Below are 9,992 nucleotides of genomic sequence, written 5' to 3'. Positions count from 1 at the left end.
TAACTCAGTTTTGCGTTTTTTTTCATCTAACCTTATACATACTCAAATATGTACATATCCATTTATTATGCCTATTTATTTATTTATTTATTTTTATTAGGGGATTCAGCTCGTCACATGATTCTTTAACTCGACAATTACAATGGAGCATACACTAAATTGTCGAATACTTAATCATGTCACGATTTGAATACTCACTCATGAAACTAAGGCTTTTGAATAAGAAGATAGATGGAGCAAACAACTACCTCATTAGCTAAGCCCGTTACTATAGTGGAGTGCCCTTAATTTTCTTTATCACACACTCTTACTCAAACTCACCTTTCTAGTAAACAGCACGATAGAGAAAACAAAGTGGTGCTGACTTACTCGGCAATTCTAAGCACTGGAGTATTTGATTGCATTTTTTTTAAATGAATTTTCTTAGACATTTCCACTTTATTCATTATTGAGTATTGCCATGTTACTGAATATAGCTTCAAGAGTCTCTAAGTTTATTAAAAGAAACTTACTGTGGATTAATTGTAATCGAAATTAGAACATCCTAATTTTAGGGATCAATTTGCAAGCAAACTATCATAAGCTAAAATCACATAATCCATTTTCACAATTTTCTAAGTTTATTAAAGAATTAAGCTCCTCATCGAACATCACAGACAAAAATACACTCATCATAGTCTAAACAATTCCTGGTAGTCATGTGTGCCAGGACAAAATGAATGACAAATAAAAAAATACTAAAACAACATGCTCAACTAAATATCTAATGCAGTCTAGATGCACAATATACCCCCAAACCTAAGGGATGCATTATCCTCAATGCATGTACAATAACGAATCATGAATGCAAGAACATATATATGTACATAACGAGATGTAATAAAGGAAGAAAAACTTCTTGAGCTTGGAATTGAATGGTGGTACATTAATTGCAATGAGAGGTCTTTCGCGCACTCATCTTATACTGCATCGGCCTTTTAAGTAAATTGAGTGGTACATCCTCCTCTTCATTATCAAATCTGGTGAGTTCATTAATAATCTGATCGATCTCACAATCCTGTTCAATCATTGAATTAGTATAAGGAGGTGGAACAACCGCAATGCTGTCCACTGGTGGTGCAACTGAGGGATTTGCTTCTTCTTTGTCCTCACAGTCAGTCTCAATGCTGACAGACTCTATTTTTTTTAGTTCTTCCTCTGATGCTTTGGATGCATTTCTTCATTAACAGGATTTGTCTCAACCCCTCTTGCAGTTTATTAAACAAAGGAAATGAAATAACTAAAAGAAATTTAAATTGACAAAATAAAATAAAAATAAAAATAATTTTCAAGATGTTGAAGTTAAACATCTCGAAGATCAATGGATTGTCTGTCTTGCTCTACATGAACACCCCAGTAATGCTTTAAGCGTTGTCCATTAACTTTAAATCTGTCCCCCCTTTTCATGTCCTTAACATCAACAACTCCATGCGGATATACATGTGCTACAAAGCATTGTTCATCAAAATTGAAAGGTTTGTTTTGCTCCAGCAAAGTGCACATTGGTTTTTGCTCAAATGAATCTTCACCACTATCAAAATTATTGTGGCAAAATCTCGTGAACTCTTCCTCCACTGTTGTTTCTATCAAGTTAATGCCACGACATTCTTCATTCTCATCAGCACATTTCAGGACATTAAATACATTGAATGTGATCTAGTGATAATTCATCCTCATAGTTAGTTCACCTTTCTGCATATCAATTAAAGTTGCGTCTATAGCATGGAAAGGTCTTCCATGAATAATTGGCACATCTCGATCAGGTTCAAATTCTAAAATAACGAAATCCGCAGGAAAAATAAACTTATCTACCCTTACCAACACGTCTTCAATTTTACCTTCTGAATATGCGTAAAATCAATCAGCTAATTGCAGCATGACTATTGTGGGTCTTGCCTTCCTAATTCCTAGCTTCTAAAAAATAGACAAAGGCATTAGATTTATACTTGCTCTTAAATCACATAGTGCCTTGCCAACATAATAATTTCCAATTAAACATGGGATAGTGAAACTCCCTAGGTCCTTCAACTTTGGAGGTAATTTATTCATCAACATTATTGTACACCCTTCAGTGAGAGCAACACTTTCAAATTCTCCAAATCTGTGCTTCTTTGACAGTATATCCTTCATAAATTTCACGTAATTTGGCATTTTCTCCAAAGCTTCTACTAGCGATATGCTGATATGGAGTTGCGTCAAGACCTGTAAAAATCTTTTGAAACGAACATCGTGTTTAGAATTTTGGAATCATTGAGGAAAACATGGAGGTGGTCATCCTTTACGTTGCTGATATTGTTTTATTGTGGCATTTTTGTTGGCAACACGATCTGATTTTGCCATTATATTTTCCTATGTACCCTTTTTAGGTGATGTCTGTTCTTTAGTAGGTTTTGAGATTTTTTCCTGATTGCAGCTAGATTTGTTTTTATCTGTCATGGTATATTGAAAAACATCATCCAAATGAGTCTCACTTCTAAGAGTGATGGCCTTGCACTGCTCCTTCCCTTATGTTTTCTAATTTTCAGTATCACTTGGCAATGCTCCTTATGGCCTTGAATTTTGAGCGTTCGCTATTTGTCCTACTTGAATTTCAAGAGCTCGGAAAAATGCAGTCTGACTCTAAATCACAATATCATTTTTGGCCATATACTCCTTCAAAAAAGATTCAATAGAATTAGAAGATGATACCTAACCTTGTTGAGCATTTTTCCTTGACATAAGATGATTATAACCCAGCGGTGTATTGTGGATATTTTGTCTTGCAACATTGTATAAACTCCCCATACCTTGATTATTCCAACTAAAATTCGGATGTTGTTTCCACCCGAGATTGTAAGTGTTGGAATAAGGATTATTATTTTGGTTAAAATTACCCATGTAGTATACTAATGCTGGGTTTTATGGGCATTCATCAAACACATGATCGTCACCACAATAAACGCATTACAGTTTGGTTGAGTTCATCTCCTGAGTTGCAGCCAGCTTATTCATTATTTTGATCTTATTAGCTAAAGAAGATACCTAAGATGTCAACAAAGTAATTGCATCGAGCTTCATGGTACCAACAGCTCTCTTGTACATCCCAACTCTTATGGTAGGGTACTGATAGTCATTGTTGACTATCTTTTCCAAAATCTCATATGCTTCATTGTAAGATTTATCAAACAATGTACCATTGGCAGATGCATCAACTACCATTCGTGTATGTATATTCAATCCATTATAGAATATTTCATATGAGCCAAGTGCTGAAATCCATGCATCAGACATTTTCGAATTAAATCTTTAAATCGTTCCCAAGCTTCATATAATGTTTCATCCTCTAACTGCCAAAAAGATGTGATGTCATTTCTAAGCTTGGCATTCATATTTGGTGGATTATATCTGTAACACCCCAAACCCGAGACCATCGCCGGTGTCGGACCCGAGGGTTAACAAACCAAGTTCACATGTTTTTGCCCACCAATTTGACATTTCCAGTCAGGCTGGAAAACTGCGTCACTGTCGCCTTAAAAATCATATCTCGAGTTTCAAAACTCGGAAACTGGTTTCGTAAATTTTCCCTGAATTTAGACTCATATATCCATCCATGGATTTATTTCTAGGATTTTTGGTCGGGCCAATTGGTACAGTTTATTAGTTAAAGTTACCCCTGTTACAGGGATCGACTGCTCTGACCTTCGCGCGGTATAACTTGAATATCTCTCTGTACAGGGCTTTAATGCTGGTGTCGTTTGTTTCTAATGAAACTAGACTCAAAATGGAATCTGTACATATAAGGTATATCTCCTAATTCTTTTTGGATAATTTATAGTGAATTTTTAAAGTTGCGACAGGGAACCCAGAAACCATTCTGGCCCTGTATCACAATAGCTTTAATATCTCTTAACCTGTAACTCCTATGACCGTTTCGTTTCTTCCATATGAAAATAGACTCATCAAGGTTCATTTACATAGCTTATTCACTATCTAATTCCATTCCTATGAATTTTGGTGATTTTTCACATTCATGCCACTGCAGCTGGCAGCATCTGTTTTAAGATAGGACTTACCTATTTGGTGGTCTCCATGATTCAACTAGCCTTACCATACATAGGTTCATATATGATCATTTTAACCATGCCAATGGCTGATCATATGACCAACATTCCCATTTCAAGCCATAGCCACATCATGACACAAAATATATACATACAACCATAATTAGTCTAAGTTCATGCTTCCCTTTTCGAGCCATTTTCGCACGGCCGTACATACTTACATTACAACATATTTAACAAACAAGGGTAGTCCTATACATGCCATCTCAAGTTCAACCAAAATTTATACCAAAATGGAGGCTTGATAGTGTGGATGACTTCGACTTCAACGATCCCAAATCCGATTGCCTCGAGCGAAATCTAGAAAACTAAGAGCCAAAGCAACGGGGTAAGCATTTTTATGCTTAGTAAGTCTCAAGGAATATAATGAACTATAAATTTACAGCAATACATTCACATAGCCAAATGCATCATTTCATTAATACACATTCTTACTTCATACTTCATCATTATATAAGTTCGCAAAGCATCAATCAATTCAATAACTGAAATTCATTAGTCGATTGAGCGAATGTTGCTCAAACACGTCGACTTTCCAATGCACATATAACGTACCTTATCCTTTGGGCTTTCCGAGTGTACTAATTAAATTCATTTCGCAACCAACACTCACCTCCAGCCCAAGATTCTTCGAATATAACCGGATTTAATCACGTGCACAAATGCCTTCGGTCTTAGCCCGGATAGAGTAACTTCATACGAATGCCTTCTGCCTTAGCCCGGATATAGCCACTAGCACAATTGCCTTGGTCTTAACCGGATATAATTTCCAGCATAGTTGTCTTCGGCTTAGCCCGGATATCATTCAATTTCTCATGCACACATACATCAATAATCATTGGACATACATATTTCATTTTCGTTACTAAGGCTCAAACACAATTATAATCATTAGCATATTCGCCTTGGGACTTAGCCCGGTGGAATTCAAATACTCATACACACATAATCAATAATCATACACATCCATATTTCATCTCACATAATTCAAGTAAGGTCACTTCTTGAGGACTTACCTCGGATGTTGTCGAACGGCTTTTTCGGCTATTCGATCACCTTTTCCTTCCCCTTGTCCAATTGTGGCCCTCTTAGCTCTTGAGCTAATTCAAACAAATTCAATTTATTAAAACCTCATTGTGCTTGCTTATGGCGAATATGACAAGGATTTTAAATGGTCATATGGCCACTCTTTAGCTTGAATACACAATGGTCATGCACATTTTATACTACATCAAGCAATTCAATACAATTTATTTGAGCATCAAGGAAATGCTAAGGCCTTCAATAGGCTACCCAAGGCCGAATATTCATGTACATGTTGAGGTCAATTTTGCACTTAATACCTCACAAAAACAGCATGCAATCTACTAATTAATGCTTTGCACATTGTGGCCCAAAACTTATAATATAGCATCAAGCACTTATATGTGTGCTAGGCAATTGTGCTTGCAATTTCACAAGCATTCTTCCACATTTTCTTCTTTAAATCAATATATTCATCATTTAGTTCATAACCAAACATAATGTGCAATCATATATATGCATATATGAGCATGGCCGAATTTTCAAGGTGTCCATAGCCATCCAAAACACAAATTTTAACTAACATGCAAGAAGCATGAATCATGCTCAAGAATGCATCATGGCGAATATGACAATCATGCTCCTTTTCAACTTTAATCATGATAAAACAAAGAGAAAACTCAAAATCTTACTCATGAATAGAAAATCCATCATTGCATGCATCATCATCAAGCTTCACACTTAGCATGCAATGGCTTTATCACCATAACAACTTTGCCCAAATACCATTTCCATGGCATAACAAAGATTTGAGCCATGGCTAACATGCACATCAAGTTAGTAACCAAGTCATGCATGAAACTCCAAACACAACCTCATACATACCTTAATCTTGGTACAAGTATGGCCAAATCTCCTTCTAGTTCTCTTCTAAACCAAAAATGGAGCAAAATCCTTTCTTCCTCCTTATGATTTTCGGCCAAAAGATGAGAAAGGATGAACAAATTTTTTGTTTTCTCTTCTTGGTTGCACGGCAATGGGGAAATGCTACTCTCTCACACATTTTTTTCATTCTTTTCTTACCCATGCTTATTTGTTTATGATTTCTCCTAATGCCCAACAAAACATGTTTCATGACATGTTTAGCCCATATCACTTTGTCATGGCCGGCCATCATTTGTAAAAAAAGGGAAATTTGACATGCAAGTCCATTATTTTGCATGCATGCTTTAATTAGTCATCACATATTTCCCTATCGTACTTTCAAAGTTTACTACTAAGTCCTTTCTTATAAATTAGCACCTAATTAATAAAAATCGAGACACGAAATATTTACGCATACCAATTCCACATACAATAAGCACGGAATATAACACTTAATTATTCTTGTGACTCGGTTTCGTGGTCCCGAAACCACTCTCCGACTAGGGTCACATTCGGGGTGTCACAATATCGTAACAAAAATCTCTGGCAAAGATCATTCCATGATGTCACTGTTTCTGACAGCCAAGCATTCAGCCATGCTCTCGAATGATCTCTTAAAGACTATGGAAATAGTTTAAGTTGCAGGGCGTCTTCAGGAACACCCTGTTGCCCGAATGAGTCACAAACTTCTAGGAAAAGTCTTAAGTGCAGTCTTGGATCTTTAGTCGGTAATCCACTAAATTGTCCTACTATTTGAAACATCTAAAACATTACCAGTTTCAGCTTGAATTTGTGGTCTGACTATCCCTGGATTTAGATCAACCAAAATTGGAACAAAATACTATCAAATGGGTTTGTCTCAGTCATCTATCATATTACGAATAGGAGGATTAGCATCACGACCATTCAGATTATTATTGAGACAAGGATCATTCCCGTTTCTATCCATCTTTCTCATTTCTTTTCGCCTTCCTCTCTAAGTTCTCTCGATCTTAAGGTCAAAAGAATATTTTTCATTAGCAAGAATGCCTCTTCTCTTATACTGATGGGAAACCTATAAAAATTAAATACAATTAAGTTAAATAAAACTAATAGAACTAAGAAAAATAAAAATAAAAAAACAAAATTTCACCAAATTGCTTATCACCAGCAACGGTGCAAAAATAAAAATACAATTCAGTTTTATGCTTCAACCATTAAAGAAAATAAAGGATTCATCATGTAATCCCAACCCTATGAGATTTAGCTCATGGGTTGGCGAATAAAACTCAAAACCAAAATATCACTCAACATCATTTTCATTAAATCAATTCACGGAGAAATAGTTACGAAATAACAGAAGAATGATAGGAAGACAACTTTCGTGTGTCCAGTTTACACTCCAGCGGCACAATGTCATGTGGTGGCTGAGAGGGACTGCTTTCGTCTTCCTCTTTTCGTCTCTACTCAACTGCTACCCTCTAGTTTCGCCTATGGATCTCCACACTTGTTCGTCGTATTTTTTTGTTCGCCCTTTAGAGTTTCCTCTATTGACTTTTTATAAGCTTTTTTACAAGGGTAAATCTAACAACCCAAGATTATCTTTTCCTCTTTTTAAATTCTTTTTTTTTAGGATAAAAAATAAACATCCTAAGATTATCTTCTCTTCTTTTTTTAGGCAGATTTTTCTAATACAAGTACCATTGGGCTAAAATCGGTATGCGTTAAGTGTCGACTCGGTCTTCCTAGAATTGTCACGGCATCCATGCTAACAAAATGTCCAACCTTTTCCCTCAGAAAACTTTCACTCATTTATTTCTCGTTGCTCAACCTGCTCTTGTCAAACCACCAAACACAGCCCTACCACAAGCAATTAAAAATAACAAATAATAATATTTAAGCACTATCCAAGCTTCTTATGCAAAAATATGAATAGAATGTCCTAAAATGCAACTAAATTTACTTAAGTACAGACAATTAGCTAGGTCTAAAGGCATGAAATATAACTCTTATCAAGAGTTATCAGCCGTCCTTTCCCGAAGGTTTAGTAGGAACCATATCCTTTAGAGCTTTGGTAACTCCTTCCCCTTGAAAATTACACATCAATGCATTATTCATCTCCTCAGAAACACACTAGGCTACCCCGGAATAGACATATTCCTTGCCACAGCTCCCTACACTCAAAAATAAATTCTAGAAATAACCAACTGCTACTCGAGTCATCTTTTCCTTGTCTAAAGTCAACAAACTATTATATTTTTTAAGCCAAAAATCCTATCTCTCTAAGTCAATTAGCTCGAACACTCTATTTAATTCCTCCTTGCTATTTCCAAAATAAGCATCAATTTAGTATTCAAAGTCTCAACCAACACATCATCGTCTGGAGCCATGTCATTTAGTTCATCTAGTTATCGCATTAACAATTTTTTAGCCTCTCCCCTGTTACTATCCTATAATCTATTAACTTCTGCCTTACTTGTCTCTTCTAAAAGCCAACAAGCTTCAAAATGAAACATCATTTGTCTACTTGTACCCTACCAAAACACATCCTAGGATTTGTATTCACCAATAATGGGTAGTGATCAAAAAAGGTCTTGAGACATGCATGAATGGGGTGAAATTTATTAAATATCATTCATTGAAGTTACTAATTTTCAAGTTTGAAAAATCAATTGAGTTTTGGAAATTTTGGATGGGATCTAGGCATTTCTGGATTGAGATGTCTTCATAGTGTTTGAAGATCTATCTCTTAGGTTCGAAACGAACTTTGAATCATTCATTTTTTTATTTGGGAGCTCAAGTTATGACCATTTTAGTAAAGATTGTGGGAGTAGAATTTCTAAACAAGATTATTATGAAAATTAAAAGTTTCGAGTTTTTAAATCCGAGTTTCAATCATATTGGGTTCGATTTTTGGGCTTAATTTTTACTATATATGAGCCCAATGTTTTATTTATTAGGTCTTATTATTTCATTATTTATTTATTCCGAATTTTGAATATTTTAAAGTATTTTGTTTAGGAGTTTTATATCAACAATAAAGTTTAGTTTAAAACTACTTATTATTTAGATTAATTAGAGTTTCAATATACTTGAAAGTTTTATTTAGATGTACATAGCTAGCATATATAATGGTCTCTTAATTGTACATAGTTAATAATTCATTCAACAACTTTTCTTTTATGAGTTAATAAAATTATTTTTGAGTTTTTCTCTTCAATAATTTCTCTTGAGTTTTCTTTTTGAAAAGTTTTACCAATCTTTTCAGATTATGGGGATCATCTTCAAGCTTTTTCCTGTCGAGTTTTCTTTCTTGCTGGGAATTAGAGCCTTTCGAAGGGGGATGTGGATTCATCTAGTTTCCAAGGCTCCTTATGACTTCTACACGCCACTTTCCATCTTTTTCATCTATCTTGTTTCATTTCTTTGTTATTATGCTTTGTTCTAGTTTAATTGTTCCTAATCTTTAATTCGGATTCCTTTTTCTTTTTCTCTCTATTTTTACTTGTTTTAATTGATGCCCTTTTTACTTCTTAGATTTTACTTGGATTTGTTTTTGTTTTAGGTTGTGTCAAACTCCAAGTTTTCCTTCATTTTTTTAGAGCCCTAGCCAAATCCGTGATTTGGACAAACTTTTGATCTTGTTTCGCATGTTTTCATACCATTTGGTATCAATTTCTTGAGCATTTTGGGTGTTCTTTCTTAGGGGGAAATATTTTTCAGTGGGTAAATGTTTTCCAAACAATCTAAAATTTTACATACTACTTCTTGGGACTCTCTTAGAATATTAAAAAAATATTTTCCACAAAAAAAAGTGATTAAAAAATATAAGAAAAAAAAAGAGAAAGAAAAAAAATAAAAAATATTATGTGGGTCAAAATTTTGAGCTAAAACATTCCAAATCAGATCTACACTATTTGAAGGATC

At 34.8% G+C, this 9,992-nt stretch overlaps 1 non-coding gene across 1 annotated transcript; it reads left to right on the top strand.

Moving 5' to 3' along the window:
• Positions 1-3,291: 3,291 nt before the first annotated feature.
• Positions 3,292-3,398, top strand: LOC128294634 (small nucleolar RNA R71). Its single transcript, XR_008284942.1, has one exon. It is a non-coding gene; the product is annotated as a small nucleolar RNA R71 (small nucleolar RNA).
• The last annotated feature ends 6,594 nt before the right edge of the window (positions 3,399-9,992 follow it).

Source organism: Gossypium arboreum, chromosome 6, assembly GCF_025698485.1.
Source record: "Gossypium arboreum isolate Shixiya-1 chromosome 6, ASM2569848v2, whole genome shotgun sequence".
Taxonomy (NCBI): Eukaryota; Viridiplantae; Streptophyta; class Magnoliopsida; order Malvales; family Malvaceae; genus Gossypium; species Gossypium arboreum.
Note: the sequence above shows the minus strand (reverse complement) of the source record. Positions and strands in the feature narration are given on the sequence as shown.